The following is a 16,832-nucleotide window of genomic DNA, read 5'->3' as shown; positions in this document are numbered from 1 at the left end:
GAAGTATCAAATGTAAGCACAAGAATCTACATACTCAATTATTAAATTAAAAAGGAAGAAAAGTGTTGGTTTGCTTGATAATTATAAAAAACAAATTTTATGTGTATTTTTATGAAGGCAGTTGTAAATCTCAGGGCAGTTCTCTTATCAGGTCACCTGTAATCTTACTCTGAATTCACTTCAAACCTATGGAATAAAATCCCAAAATTCAACAAAAAAAAGGTATTTTTTCTTCGTTGAACTGGCATGTCATTTTTACAATAAATAAAAATTATATCCCTATATAAACAGCTTGCTCAAAATTAATATCTTACTACCTTTATCGAGTTATCTTCTCACAGTTTTGAATAATCAGAAGTCATAACTTATGGTATATGAAGACTTGAGACTTTATATATTATTTTCACTCCTGAGCCTAGCTTCCAAAGATGTGTGCATAGCCTGCAGTGTGCATATATATACATATATATATATATATATATACATACATACACACACACACACACACATATATATATATACACACACATATTTGTGTAGTTCTTAAGTACATGAATAACCTTAACCACATGACTCATTCTGTTGAGTGGGATACCTCATACATTTAAAGTTTCCTCCATGCTGAAGGGATTTGATGGATCAGGGCCAAAGCAAGTAGACTCTATGGCAATGTGGGACTAATGATGCTCTTATTGTAAGAATCATTATCCCTGGTTTTGCATGAATTTTAACAATGCAAAGAGCTTGTGATTCGTGGGAATTCTTTAAGGTTAATTTTAATTTGTTTGATTTCATTCCATTGTGCATGGCCCATTTTTATGCCTGTGTTTCCAAGGAAACAGTTGTAAAATGGAATTTGATATGATGTGTTATCAGGTTCCTTGTCAGCAAGTTCTAAGTGATAGTTATGAACTTGACAAATTAAGTTAAAAAAAATTATGATTTGAGTATTAAGATAGAGCTACATGTACAATGTTTGTTGTCATCTGAATTATGTTCTAATGCTTTAATTTGTTTGGGGGCAGAAATTGTTCTGATTGCTCCAAGGAGATCATAGTATTGACAGCATATATACAATATGCAATGTCTACAATGCTGAAATCAATGTTTGAGACTGTTGCTGTCTTGATTCCATTAATATAATCTCAAGAGCAAGTACCTTGAGTTAAATCACACTACTCCATTTAAGAAGTCCTTCATCTACGCTGACACCTTAAAAAAAGGAAAGTGAAATCCAGTTGGGACTCATGTACCAAAATCCAAGCAGGGGCTGTATATACAATAAGTCTAAGTGGATGCTGTACTTTGAATGGTATTTACAATCTGTTAATTGCTGTGCAAGCACAAACACAAATGTTTATTCAAAAACATTTGTGCAAATGTGTGTGTTTTATGGAGCAACAAACAAACTGGAGTTCTGCTCCTCAGCTTCTTTGTTATTCTTACTGCAACGATAAGGGTCCCTTGAGTAAAAGCACTTGGGAAAAAAAAGTTTATTAAAAAATTATGTAGATCCAAGTTTGTGGTATTTTTCACAGTTATTGACCTCAGGAAAAAGATGAACAAGAAACTCCAAACATACTAAGTACTCCATTTTTTGATGACACTCGAAAGTCAAAATATTTCAGGAATACTTCATCAGTCTATTGAGAACAGCTTATTTTTAAAGCAATCTCTATGGGCCAGCTACCTTGCCTGAGGCCTGAGAAACTAGGCAACACCTTGGAAAAATAGAAAGCCCTTTGCAAATGATATTAAATCCATGGGTTTTAAGGAAAGAAAATAGGGATTTGTTACTGGAGTGTATTCCAGCAGTCCTCCCTTTCTGAATAGGAAAGTTATTTGGCTTCCTTTCAATTCAATCAGGATTTGTCTTTCAGGTACTTAATAGAAGTCATGTGAGGGCTTAAATCACATTTTTATTGTCTTTGGTCTGAGCATCCATGTGAGGCATGTTGGTGTTTGTACTCTGACCTCTGCCATGGCCTGTCCTGAGGTCGTGGGCTCCCTGTTGGCAACATGTGGGACCACACCAGAGCCCAGCTGTGCTCCACTGGCAGCTGCTCTCACTTTCCCATGAAACTTAGGGCGCTGGAGACAGCAATATGAGCATCTCTCCAGCATCAGGATGTAGAAAGGACATTCATTTGAACCCACAAGATCAGAAGCGTTCCTGGTTCCCTACATTTAGAGGTCAAATGCAAAAACATAATAGGTTTGGGGAAAAGGATGGGAGGCAGTACCTTAATTAAAGACTTAGGAACAGGATTGTGCAGGAAACTTTAGGCTAAGCTAGGACACAAAATTGGTTTTCCTCAAAGGTAGGCTACTGTCTGAGCTGACCTTTCTCCCTTGATTTACAAGTGATGTGTAAATGGAAGTAAAAGAAAAAAAATCTTAATGTTTGTTTTTTAAATGCACACATCTTCACAGCAAGGGGAATTCTCTGTTATTTCTTGTTCTTGGTTTATAAATTTAGGGGGTAATAGCACCAAATTCTGCCTTTTTTTATACATGAGAAAGTTATTGCCTGCTCCTTATTCCATATCCTTATCTCAAACTTTTATAAAGTGTGAGCCTAAGGAGGTAAAACTTAATACCAGAAAAGAAAAAAAATTACTTTCCTGTAGACTCACATTTGAAACTGCCAGAAATGTGTTATTTTTAATGTTCTTGAAGAGAGAGATTTCTGAGCAGAGGTGAGGTGCCAGAGTTGAGTTAACTTCAAACTTTGTCCTGCATGGAGAAATCACCATTCCTTGCACAGTTGCATGTGTGGGTACACACATGTACACACATGTACACACACACACACACACACACACACACACACACACACACACATTGTGCATTTTTTCTCATTCATATTTTAAGCCTAAGACCAGTTTCTGTTTTTGCATTAAAAATTAGAAGTAAGTTCATTTAAAATGACAGTATCTGGATTTGGTGAGGCAAGGGTGAAGTGCACACTCTCAGTCATAGAAGAAGGACTTTTCATTAAAAATAACTGTAGTTATATTTGTCTCAGCCTTTTCCCTTTAGTAACAGTTTAAAAGAAAGAAAAGGAAAACAATTCCTCTTGAAGACAATTGAACCTGACACAAAAGACTGTAAAAGCTTGAAAGATGGTCTGATGTGGAAATACATATTTCAACAAATTGTAAATTGTGCATTATATACTCAATGAATAATTGTGGTCTATTTACCAAATATGAATATAGACAATTGTTAATGTACTATCATGTCAGTCCACGTGACAGAGGCATTATATTGTTGATACAAAAATGCACATTGAAGAAACAGAACCAAGGAAAGAATACTTGCTGCTGTTCAAGCATTAATAAGAGCTGTTTTAACGTTGTTAGAGAATGGAAGAAGTCATGTTCTGAAACGACTGAAACTTTTCAGATTTCTTTCCCTAAATGTATATTATAAATCATCCACATATGATGTGTTGTTATCTTGTCTGTCTCTTTTTCTAATTCTGTCTTTTGATGTCATTTAAAAATGGCTAGGGGAGTGTTTTGAAGGCTTGCAAAAAAAAAAAAAAAACCACCAAAAAAGAAAACAACAAACCTGCTCTCATTCCCAAGACAAGTCTTGCTATGAAGTCTCAGGAATCAGCTTGGGTGAGTTATTGCAAATCCTTTAAGAAAATGGGAATACATGGGCTACAATAGCTCTATTTAAAACAGAAATACTCTGTGTGTGTGTGTGTGTGTGTATGTGTGTGTGTGTGTGTGTGTGTGTGTGTGCAGGCAAACATGGCATTCAGGAGAGTGAAATGAAATGAGCCAGAAACTTCTCACATTTTCCTGGCATCTGTGGCGTGTCGCCATATGAGAACCATATGACTGCTGGCAGATTGGCATGTCAGCTCAAGCATGTACAACTTGACCTCACGGAGCTCTGTGTTTATCAGTTTATAACAGGAATATTGATACAATTTTAGCTGCAGTCTTTCTGTGCAAGGACACTTCATCCTTTCACAGTCCTAATTCTCCTTTGCTAAAATGACAGCACCTTGTTTTTGAAGTTGCTTTTCCACTTGGGGAAAAAAAAAATCAAAGGCGGCAGAAGACAGCAGAAAGCTGTTCTCTGTGCCAGAATGATGTTTCATTCATTGTTTTGTTAACTGTGAAGTCCTTAGTGGAGTTTGTCACAGGATTGCCTGGCTGTCTTGTGCTGTCTTTGAGGCTGAAAAGCACAGCAGTATTAGAAAGAGAGGTGGAAGCAAAAATCTGGAATGTTGTTAAAGCTGCAAGTTATTGCTGAAGTATATCTGCACAGAGCAGTCCCCGTGTTTATTCACTCAGAAGAAGGATAAAAGGACAGTACATAAAAATGTGTATGAGCAGTTTTTCACTTTGCTTTCCTTGCTCCAAATGAATGGAATGTAAGCATATATGCAGTTGTTGCATTATATATATGCAATTAAATATTAGAATCGTGAACATAATATACAATCTGAGACAAACAGCTCTCCATCCAGAATGAGAAATTGGATATATGTGTAATCATAAATCTGAGTTTGCTGCAAAAATTTAGATATCATACAAACTTATCTTGTTTGTGGTAGGTGAGAGCTGGTAACAGTGAATTGATGTAGGTACAGTCAAACCATGACCTGGATTGGAGACAGAAATAAGAAGTACAGAGAGAACTCCTGACCATATGATTTCACTTAAACTGCCTGGGTCACTACCATTTCCTTCAAGAATAAGAGTATATCTTACATCCTCAAGGACTTAAACATACACTTGCACTATGACTTGTTCCACTTAACAGTGTGGAAAGAGGATGTACTGAACATGCATCGCTTCACATTAGCGGCTGCAACTGCACTCACGCCATCCTCCAGAAACAGTGTTATTCATATCTGCTCAAGCTTCCTTGAAGGTTAAGCTTTAAACTGCTGTGATTTTCTAATTTTCTTATCCTGGCAACTTAATTAGAATCTCATCAGAGAAGATTCTAGGACTGCCATTAAAACTTCCTCACCCACTGTCTTGACAAGAAACATTTTAGAGACAAGTACTGCAATTCTAGTTTTTTGTAAGGACTGGCATGAAGGGTAAGTGGAAAAGAAGTTAAGAACACCATTAGATAATAAATTAGATAACATTCTGAAGACAAAAAAGAAAATGTAGACTAATTTTGCTCTTTCAATTAAAAAAACCCCCTAGGAACAGAAAGAAAGTGAGATCTAAAATTTCACTTTCCCTATAGACTGACTATGGGACTATATGGCAGACAAAGAAACATCCTTCCACATGCAACTATTTGTCCCTGTAAGACTCTGTATAACTCAAATATGCAATCTGTAGTGATCAAAATTGCCACTTCCAATCTCCTTGAGAAAATTTATCAGAAAGTCTGAAATATTTGGATGCATTTTCCAGAATTACATTCAACAGTCTTTTCATGCTGGTGGATTGGAAGAAAGACTAAAATAGAAATAAAAAAGGGAGGGAAAATGGCTCTGTTCTGCTGAAAATGGAGAGCCATTTATTTCTAGTTTGTTTTGGCAGGTGATGTTTGGCCAGCAAATCTAATATTGTGGTAAGGCCAAACGTTTTTGAGTTTATCCATCTGTAACCTCCACACAAGCTACAAAATCTAAAAAATTCAAAGTTTCAGAATCTTTTATGCATGATGAACTCTGATTTAGTTTTCATTATCATCTGTAGTCTGAGTCTCTGCTGATAGCTTGAGAAAACTTGCCATATCAAATTACCACAAAAAGATGTCCAGCCTATGGAAATGAACAATGAGCAACATCTATTTGACAATTGTCTCTTATGTTGGTTGAGATATACTCTGTCAAAAGCACCACCATAGATCAATGATGACTTCTAAAGAGGCAAAGTGCATACTCAGAAAAGACTATTGAAAATAAAATATGATCACAAACTCTCATGGATGTGCCAGTTCATGAATTTATACACACATTTTCACTGTCGCTCATTTATACTCAGACCTGAACACGTTGATGTTCATGGATGGGGTAAACTGTCCACAAAATATATATATAGGTTTGGGATAATTTTCCTCTATTAGGACAAAAAAAAATTGTAGTTTCAGCCAGACTTATCATATTTATTTTATGTATAATTTATCATTTTGAATGGTAGCAAAAAGTACTTAGAGAAGTAGAACAAATCGGAAGTGTGTTTGTCATCCATGATGGTGATATGCATGTTCAAGGAAAGGTAAATTCACTTCTGAGAATTGAGCTCATCTTAAGCCATGGGCAACAGCAATTAAATTGTCATCATCTGGAGAGAATAACATAAATCTGCACAAAACAATTTAATAGATCTTACAGTCATTACAGTATAAACTTGAATAAATGGTAGATTTATACATGAACAAGAAAAACCTCTCATCATTAAATAGTAGTTAGTGTAAGTGGACCAGTCAAGCTGTTTGTGCCTTTTTGTTTCTTTTCGAAGAATTGTAGTGGGGGTGCCTAAGCATATGATTCAGGAGGGAGGGAAAATCATTTACTGCAGCATGTGGACAGGTTTGAGTGAGAGCAGATTTTCATGCAGGAATAAAATATGAGCCAGGGAAAACACCCCTTTTTGAACACACTCACAAGGTCTGATTACACAGCCCACAGCTGGAGTTAATCCAGATTCCTGTTTAATTAAATAGTAGCAGGCATTCTGCTGCCTTATATCAAAATGCAAAAGGATGCAGGTGAAATGCAAAATGTGACACCCACCTCTGCTCATTGCTCCTGAGAAAATAAAGATTTAAAATAAATATTTTAATGAAAATCTATTCACTGTGCAGGACAAATTTTAAATGCACAGAGCGAATTCTAACTGCATAAAGAAATGTATGTGATAAAGTGATGGTTTGGTACTAACATATTATATTTTGTTATTGAATAAACTCCCTATGAAATAACCTGTGCTATAATTTGTTGTGAGACCTACATATTCTGGGCTTGAATTATTAATCTGTTTCTGAAATAGAATAATCCAAACTTTTTTTTTCCTTTTATAGGAATAAGAATAAAACCTTTAGCTGAAGGATGTCCATATGAGAAATGGTCCCATTATCTACTGTGCCATTTTAAAGCTGGGCACTTAGTGTAGTATCTATCCTTTAGCATCTATATAGCTAATTTCATTTTTTTTCACAGGTGAAAGTGGAAACTTCATCAGTTTTTGGGGAGCAGGAACTCCTCTACAGTGCAGGTCAAGTGAGACGTAACAGGTACCATCCAAGGTTAAAGGTGTGATAGAAATAAACAGGTGACAACTTTCTTACAAACTTAAAATAATATATATGTTCTACTTCTCCCTAAACAGATTTTCTTTGTTATTCTGTTAACCTATGACACCTATGATACTGTTTTCATTAAGTGTGGGAGGCTGTCTGATTCAAAACCGCAGAGTCAGGGAAATACAAAACATGTATATTTGCTGTCATTGAAGAATACATTTTTTTTTCCAGTGTATCATCTCATGTAGGAAACAATAAAGATACATATTATGGGGTTCTGCATTTTTATAACACCATATGGTAAATATGAATCCTCAATGAAATAACAATGTCAACAACCACTACCCTCTTGGTTTTCTCCTGTCAAGAAACATAAGTGTTGAGTTGGTTTTGTTATTTGGTTGAAGTCAGCAGCAAAGAAAACTGTTGACCATGGACAGCAAAGAGGTTCTGGCTCATTGAGGAGAAAGATGATTGTTGGGGTGGTAAGCAAAAAGTGGAGGTTAGAGAAGCAACATTTTCCCCACAAACAAATTTGGTCCAGTCTTTAAAAAATATTTATTTCTATACTTTTCCTCAAAAGTATAAAATGGGAGCAATAAATGAACCTGAATTGCAAATAGTTTAACAGTGATCGAAGTTCAATGTTTGATGTTGTCTTTATGTAGCTCCTTATTAACTAATGTGACACCTTTCATAGATATTACTGAGCCAAACATCAGCAGGATTAAGCAAGAGTATAAAACATTTCTGTGCCTATTGAGAGCATTCAGTCACATTACATTAGAATAAATTATTTTCTAACAGTATGAGCACTACTATCTTAAAGAAGGAGCTACACTGGCTGCCTGCACATTATTTCCAGTGTAGGAGATGGCTTAATATGCATTTTTAAACCTTGCTGTGACATGTAAGAGGCCAACTAGATGGGCAATTGGTCTGATGTGGCATGGTTATTCTTATATTCCTTATGATGGTTCTTAACTTTGTGTCTGTTTTACCATTATCCTTCTAATAATTTAGGCACATTCTTGAGCACATAAAAATACATTCTTTATTTCACACACCTTAGCTGCCCCCTATCCTATTGCCTTCTGTGCCTCCTGTCACAGTCTGAACCCACCTCCTCTCCCTTGAGTCCCTTTGTAGGTTTCTCCTTAACTTTTGGCACCTTTCAACTCTGTGAAGCAATATTTAAAGACTGGCCTAAAAGATAAATTATTAACTCATTTTCATCTTTCTCTGCACCTTAATTCCATAGGCTTGCCACTGTAGCAGACTTGGCAGGGATGCAAAGAATGGCAATAAATGCATACAAAGTCTCCTAACATCTAGAAAACAGAGCAACAATTCAGAGGAAGAGGATGGCTGCTCTAAATTCTGCTGGACATATCTGCAAAATCTTTCTAAGGTAGGTGCCTGTCTGTTTTCAAACCCAGCCTTGATTTTTCTCTTTTTCTTCTCTGTTTTTTTGACCCCAGGGTTATATCCCTCTTCACACACCTGGAAGAGAGTCCTCAGAAGTGATGCTTTGCTTCAGGTTTCCTCTCCCAGGCAGCTCTTGGGGGCCAGGGTGCAGCTGGCCTCAGCTTGCACTACCCCACTGCTCCTGGCTCCCATTCCACCTTCCCTGATGTTCCTGGCGATGGAGCTGTGTTGGAAACAGCCTTCTGGGCACTGTGCTCTGGGCAGTGTGTGCTAGGATACAAAGCACAGGTAAATCATGTGCTCTATAAAATGAAGCATTTTGATCCAAGAGTAGAGGGACATCATCTCCATTTTCTTGCCAGCCACATCACAGCCTGTGCAATACATTTACTTTATGACATTTCAAAAGGACAAGGATCTGCCATCACAGCTGCCTCATCTCTGTGCATTTTGTGTGTGTTCCATACATGCATAGCATGTCTGCAGGGCTCCCAAGAAACCCTACAGGGCTCCCATGCTGGGATCATCACCCCTGCGAGATGGTGGAGTTTTCTAGCATGAGGATGCAAATCACATCCCTCCTGCAGGAAAGCAGGAGGGGCAGGCATGCCCCAGACTGGTAAAGATACTGTCCCATAGCTTAGTCCTATATCCTGGTGCTACTGGGAGCACCCTCTTTAGTTTGGGTTTTCTCATTGGATCATAATTATTTTATATTTAGGTTTTGTCCTCTCTCTCTGCTTTTTTTTTTTTTCTTGCTTCTTCAGACTATATTTGACCATCTTTACCTCTCTCCATGTATTACTCCTACTTGTTTCTTTTTCCTGCAATGGTCTTATTTTTCCAAATCTTTATAGCCACACTTCTGCCCAAAATGGAGAACATAATTTTTAAGGGAAACAAGCACTAACTTGAAACCTAGTTTCTTTTTTTTCCAAATGGACTTTCCACTTCTCATGGCAATTTCCCTCCTTTGCTCAAATCCAGTATTAAAAAATGTTGGAAACATTAGCCAAACAGGATTAAAAAGAAATATTTTAATAAAATGTCATTTGGGTTTTGAATGACAGAGCAAGGCTGTGCGTATGATATACTATAAAAAGCCTTAAACACCAGTATATTATGCAAAAAATAACAGCTATTCTTTCTGAAGGTGCCATTTATCAGCATCTGAGGAGGTTATTTAAGTGAGTAGTTTAACAAACATGAACTAAATTGTAATGTTTATCAGCTGTCCTGTTTAACTCTAAATAACATAGAAGAAGGTGGCTGTTAAAAACGAAGTGGGCATCAATCAATATACATTGCCAGTTTACACCAGAGGTGATATATAGCCCTGTAGAAACAATGCATGTGAGAAGTGCTGCTGGGGGTCACTTTACCAGGCAAAGGAGAGAGGCTGAATCATACACCTTGGGCAGGCACAGACAAGCACTCTGTCATTTTAATAATGCTCTCATTGCAGAAAGTTTCACCAGTTATGGCCATGATGCTTAATTGCCCTCATTTATCTCCCTAATAAGTGATGTCATTGAGTTAGAGTTGTTGAACATATACAACTGGCAAGTCAGTAAGTAAACCTGATATCCACACCTACTGAGGAGAGTGGGGGGATAAATGGGAGTAAGAAATGCAGCAAGGCCTTAAAACTATACATAGTGAATTTAGAACAGCAAGCCAGATATTTTATTGTCTTATTTCTCTACTTGTCTGAGACCATCCACATTTATTGAGAACTTAAAAGATGAAAATACATACACAGAAACCCCAAATTCTCTAAGTATAGAAGCAAACCCATTTGTACCGACAGCTTGAGAGTTTAGGGGTGTGACACCTCTCCTTTGGTCCTGCTGCCTCTTCATATAGGTAGAAATAGCTGCAAGTCTGCACCGTGGATCTGTCTGTGCATTGAAAAAAAAGTGCTTTCAACTCCTTATTTTCATTCCTAGCAAGGCTTTAGTTTTGAATGATGCAGATGAATGAAAGCAATAAAAAGAAAAAAAAACAAACAAAAAATCCCCCCAAATGGCTTTACTCAAGCTGAGTGAACAAATAGAGAAAAAACCCAAATACATTCTTAGCAGTGAGTCTTCGTTATCTCCATAGGGTACAAATCACTGCCATTTCCAAGTCTTTATCTCCCTAGCAGAGGTTACCACCTGCTGCATTTCCAGGAGGTCTGGATGGTGTTGCTGTGGCCTGGCCAGGGGCCGTCAGTACTGCTGTGCTTGGGCAGGATGATCTGTGAGCACTCAGGAAATGTGTCCAAGGTGGCTGCAGTTTTGTTTGTTTGCTTGCTTGCTCTCCTATATTTCTAGGTGAGGAGACTTTCTCTGAAAGGAATCTGTTGGGACAGAGCTCAGCTTTTGGGGCCAGTCTGGAGTTTCTTCTCATCTCAGATCTGCCCCTTAATGGGGGAAAATGTGAGAGGGGTGTTAATATCCTTCTTCAAAATCCTCTTTTTCCAGTCTCAGGAATTAAATGGCTGGAGTTTGACAATTAAGAAAAGTTGCTTAGTCTCTGTTAACCTCTGTGTCTACAAGGGCAGAGAGCAGCGGGACTTTACAAGTCTGAGCAGACTAAAAGTGGTCATGCAAGATGATGGGAGTCTTGGGGCATCCTGTGCTGCTTCATGCAGGAAATTAGGTGATTATTGGAAATAACTTCCTGGGAATTGCTAGGAAAGCATAAAGGGAGTGAGGGAGACTGAGAGTTAGTCCAGGGGCCTCTGCAGGGCCAGAATTAGGTAAGAGCCTAGGTGAGAAAATGAGAGGTAGAGCAGGGGAGGACCAATGACCTGCAGCAAAGCCGGTCTCCTCAGGCTGCTCCTTTCTCAGAACAGTTTGTTTCTCTTTCTATTATTCCATCCTTTTCCAAACTGGAGAAAATGATTTTTAAAAAGGCTTCCTGTTTATGGCATGGCTTTAGATTTTTTTTTAAGGTCTTGCACCTCTATCTGGAGCACTTAAACTGCCTGTGGGCAGATAGCTTGCCACCGCAGCGCCGAGAGACTTCCTCAGCAGAGTTCACAACTGTGGCTAACAGTTTGGGTGGTTCTACTAAAAATACATTACACCTGGAGATACTTGATGACTCTTTTCCCAGAGCTGATGAAAATTACTGTTACTTTTTTGAAGGGAATTTTCAGGAAGTGTTAAACGTATCTATAAGAGGAGTTGGCTTTAAACGTAATATTCCCCACAGCTTTGAACTGTTGGTAAATCCAGTTTGTTTCCTACAATATCCCCACATTTCTTTATGGAAATAACTTCACACTGTTGGAATCTGTGAGAAGGAAGGTGATATGGGTCATGAAATTATACCAGATTTTAATTTCTACTGTATGAAATTCATAGTGTGCAGGATCTCAAACAGCAGCTACCAAGTTAGATTGTATTCTTAATATAGATTCTCAAACCCTTTTATGATTAAATGTTGACTTTTCCTACATGAAAGCACAAAAGGTTGATGCTGTGTGGGAAGTTCAAGGTACACAGACTACAGGGTGTAAAAATAAGGATAAAAAGGATTTTTTTTTTTTAATTTTAGAGTCCCTTTAAAATGTTGGAAAAATGTTCCAGGCCATTTCAAAACCAGTGTTTTTGAAATGTTGTTAGCATGATGAACTATTACAAAAATTGTGGGATAAAACCTTTGTTTTCACTGGTGTTAAACAAAATTTTAAACTAAGAACTAATTATTACAAACCCGCTAACTCAAATTTGTGTTTAAAAACGATGAAGAAAAATACTTTTGTTTGCTCCAGTACACCTTTAAAGCATTTTAATATTCCTAAATGAACAATTTGGTAAAAACAATGCAGTTAACAAAATGTTTGAATTTTACTGACACAAATTTGTAAGACTTTCACACAGTTGTCTGTGGTAGGGACAGGCACTTGGTCTCTGAAGGGCTAGGGATTTACTAGGATCAGAAGACTGCAGTAAAAGTAGGATATAGAGACAGGAAAGAAAAAAACACCTCTACTGCACAAGTCAGAAAGTAGTGGAAAATGGAAATGCCATGAAGATAGACTTGGGGCATTGACCACCTCCCTAGGAAGCCTGTTCCAATGTCTGACCACTCTCTCAGTAAAGAAATGCCTCCAGTGTCCAGTCTGACCCTCCCCATGCGCAGCCTTGAACCATTCCCATGTGTTCTCTCACTGAGAAAAGGGATCCACACCCTGGTCTTCACTTCCCCTCCTCAGGAAGCTGGAGAGAGCCACCCCTCAGCCTCCTGTTGTCCTCCAAAGCAGACAAACCCAAAGTCTCAACTGCCCCCCGCAGCCTTTCAACCCTCACACCAGCTTGGCTGACCTCCTCTGGGCTCATTCAAGAACCTTTACATCCTTCTTAAATTATGGGGCTCAGAACTCCAGAGAGTACTCAAGGTTTTGGGGTTTTTCCTACTCAATTTATAGATAATATAAAGTAATAAAGGAGCAAATTTTTAATAAGCTGTGAACTAAGTATAGTCTTGCAAACAAAATATCAAGGTATATTTTAAACTAAAGGACCTTTAAGAAACCAATAGGGTTTATTTGCTGAGGTTCAGTGAAGTTGCTCTTGATGCCTAAGAAAACATCACACAGAAATATTAGTATAACCAAGGAGGGTATTATTTGAATCAAAATATAGATATATACCAAACAAAATGATTCAAAGAAAGCTGCTTTGGGTGATATCAGGGTAATGATGTTTTAAAACATTATTCCTGACTGGTAACCTTATCTTTCACACCCTTTGCAAGATATCTAAGATGCCATATTAAGACAGTTTTAAAAATAAATAATTTCTTCTACTTCCTGAATTGAAGGGCTTTTCATCAGAGCATAAATTCAGTATAAAAAATTTAAAAAACTTTGCAATTTTTCTGCAAAATTAAACACTGCTATCTGAACCATTGAGAGAAATATATTTACATATTTCAGGCTAAAGATCTTTTGTAAATGTTTAGTTACCACATTCAAACCTTTCAACACTTCCCCCGAAATCACATTATTCTCATGAAGATACAACAAGAAGTCAAAGAATAAAATGTAAAAATCTCCACTTCAGTAATATGAAGGTTGTGAAAAGAGCTGACAGCATCCAGGAAGCTCAAAGTTACAGCTGACAGCCTGTCCTTAACTCATGCTGTGTGAAAAAAGCAAATGGCACTAATGCATATTAGCTGAGCCCAAAGTTTGAACCCCATAGCCCATCCCTCCTTCTCTATTTGAGTTATGGGAGCTGTTGCTTTGAGGTCTGATTTTCAAACTTGGCTTCAGTGTTGCTGTTAGAAGGCGTGTGTGGCACTTACACAAAACAGAAATCTTTGCTCAAAGGCTCTGTTTGTCCAGGCACCTGCCACTGCAGCAGCCAGGATGCAAGGTGTTAGTTACAAACATCAATGTGTTTCTGCAGGCTTTGAAGACTTCAGCAAAGGCACAACAGCTTGCTGTACACCTCTTCAGAAAACATTTGTTTGACATGCCTTCTACCTTTTACCCTGGCTATGGTTTATTGGCCTTGTATGCATTTCTGACTTGTGACGCTCAATAAGGGTGAATTTAACAAGTGCACCATGCATGTTTACAACCTCTGTGGAAAGCAGAGATGATCCATGTGTGAAATCTGTTCCTTTCTAGGAGCTGGTTGACACCTGGGACAGAGAACTCTTCCTACACTGGCTCCATTCCCAAAGTCAGCACTGGCGAATCTGGTTGGGGGAAGTAACTGCATTTCACCATGCTGTGTAGCCAGCACAAAGGAAGCAGGACAGACTTCCACTCATGACTTGGGAATTTTTAGTGTAGAAACAGGTTCCTTGAAAACTGAGTAAAGCAGCTTTTGCTAGTCCACAGCCTGAGAAATCTTTCCTGCCCTTCCTAATATACCAACAAGAATGCTTTCAGCTAAAACAGAAACACTTTCTCAAACTGTTTAAGTCCTGCTATACCTTTTAAAAATAGAGCTTAAGACTAGACAAGATGGACAAAAGTCTGTGCCTATCTTCTAGTATTTCCTTTTTCCAAACCAGTGATCAAAAATTCAGTACTTGTAACCCATAAATCTGGAGGATTCCACATAGGTCAGTATAAGTTAGGTGTCTGCAGGATTCTGATGATTACTTTCTCTGCATGCCCCTTTTCTTCAGTGTTGCTCCCAAGGTACTGTGCACTGGTGTTGCAGTGCACTTGTATTGCAGATTAATCTGAGCAGGTTCCATAAGAGTGAGCTTTGACAGTGTTCATGGGTTCTTGTTCACCTTCCTGCCCATTCCTGACAATGTCTCCTTAAGAAACCTGAGCTCAAACCACTAGTGAACGTGCTGGTATAATAATAATAATAATAATAATAATAATAATGGTAATAACATTAAAAAAAACCCAAAACAACCAGCCCCCAGACCAGAGAAGGTACTTAAAAAAATTAGAACATCTGAGATAAAAAGGTGTAGCAAACATGACAGTCTGTCAGTAGAAGTCTGAGCTGATAAAGCCAGCAGTTTGTTGAAATGTAATGGCCTTCTACTAAAATGCTAGGAGAGTAACAAGGCACCCATGCAAGGAAAAAAAAAAAAAAGCTGAATGAACATTTTAATTAACTCATGTGCAATTTTAATTAAAAACATAATGTGTCAGGAAAATGAATAATGCCTTGGGGCAATAAAATAGCTAGATTTTCTGTTCAGTCTTCTGCTTCATATCTTTTATGGAAGAAGGATATTATTGTTAAAATGAAAAAAACACTCCTTCCAGCCTCCTGCCCCCTTCTCCACACAAATCTATCAACACTTAATGTAACCAAACCCAAAGGTGTGGATAAAAGGAGCAGGATTAAATCAGAGCATGGAACACGGTATGCTGTGCTTCCATCATGTTGGTTGTGTCACTCTTCTGGCTTTTAACAGGAAAACTTCGACCTTCAATTTCAAAGTCAGTGTTTTGGTCTTAATAAAATATGCTCAAAAAATGTGGATGCCCATTTTTTTGTGTGTGTGTGAAAAATTGAAATATTTGATTATCAGGCTTTGATGACAAAGTGGTAGTCTCCATCCTTAACAGATGAAGCCATTTTAAGACATTGGGATTCTATAACCTGAGATACCAGTAATTATGTGACTTTTTAAACGTGAAAAAATAAGGCTTTCAAATATTAAAAGGAAAAGAAAGAAAATAAAGCACAGGGGAAAAAAAGTTGAGGAAAGTTAACTTTCCCCAAACAGAAAATGTATAATGTCCAAACCTATTTATTTCTTTGCTTTGCCCAGATACCACTCACTGAAAGAGATTTGAAATTCTAGCAGCTATAGCATAGCCTGGGGCAAAGGCAGGGTCACAAGCACCATCATGTAACACATTTTAAAGGCTGTCAGAGATGTTTCTTCAGTCTCTGTGTCCTCAGCAGTCCCAGAGTCACTGGTTTGCTGCAGGGACTTGCTACCTGGTCATACCTTTTCCGTGGCTCACATCATTTTGACCGTAAATCACATCTAAACTGTGAGAAGGCCGTTTGCCTTAATGTGCTTTGAAAGCATATGAAGCTTTGTGTGCAAAAACTCCTGGGCCACATCCAGTCTGCAGCACATTTTGTACAACTCTGGTCTCATAGGCTTCCATGGGAAGTCCTGAGAGCCAGCATCTCCTCTAACCCACCCCCCTGTCCTCGGCCTGCTCTGTGTGTATTCAAAACCCTCACAGGAAACAATTTTTTTCTAATATCTAATATAAACCTCTGCCAGATTAAAGCCATTTTCTCTTGTCCCATCACTACTTGGTGTTGTAAAATGCCCCTCTCCTGTTGTCTCATAGCCCCTTTAGGTGCTGGAAGGTACTAGAAAAGCCAGAGCCTCTTCTCCAGGCTGAACAGCATAAGAGAGTTCAACTCTGCCAGCCTGTCTGCATAAGAGAGGTGTTCCATCCCTCTCATCATCTTCATGGCCCTTCTCTGAACTTGCTCCAGCAGGTTCACATCCTTCTCATGTTGGTTGCCCCAGAGCTGGAGAGAGCACTCCAAGTGGGGTCTTACAAAAGCAGAATGGAGGAGGTTGATCAACTCCCTCGATGTGCTGGTCATGTGTAGGTGGTTTTAAGGTGTGTTTTAATTCTCATTTTCCTGTTTTGATTTTGATTCATAATTGGTTCCATTAATTTCTCCAAGGCAAGTCAGTTTTGCCCA

General features: G+C 38.1%; 1 long non-coding RNA gene across 3 annotated transcripts; it reads left to right on the top strand.

The window, feature by feature from the left end:
* The first annotated feature begins 3,495 nt into the window (after positions 1 to 3,495).
* Positions 3,496 to 15,010, top strand: LOC143696112 (uncharacterized). Of its 3 annotated transcripts, XR_013185520.1 has the most exons (5): positions 3,496 to 3,629; positions 7,157 to 7,268; positions 8,501 to 8,650; positions 8,780 to 8,955; positions 14,300 to 15,010. It is a non-coding gene; the product is annotated as an uncharacterized LOC143696112 (long non-coding RNA). The 3 variants fall into 3 exon arrangements; XR_013185521.1 differs by having other exon boundaries at positions 7,157 to 7,230; positions 8,501 to 8,955; XR_013185519.1 differs by having other exon boundaries at positions 8,501 to 8,955.
* The last annotated feature ends 1,822 nt before the right edge of the window (positions 15,011 to 16,832 follow it).

This window comes from Agelaius phoeniceus, chromosome 1, assembly GCF_051311805.1.
Source record: "Agelaius phoeniceus isolate bAgePho1 chromosome 1, bAgePho1.hap1, whole genome shotgun sequence".
NCBI lineage: Eukaryota > Metazoa > Chordata > Aves > Passeriformes > Icteridae > Agelaius > Agelaius phoeniceus.
This window is presented reverse-complemented; position numbering and strand designations above follow the sequence as displayed.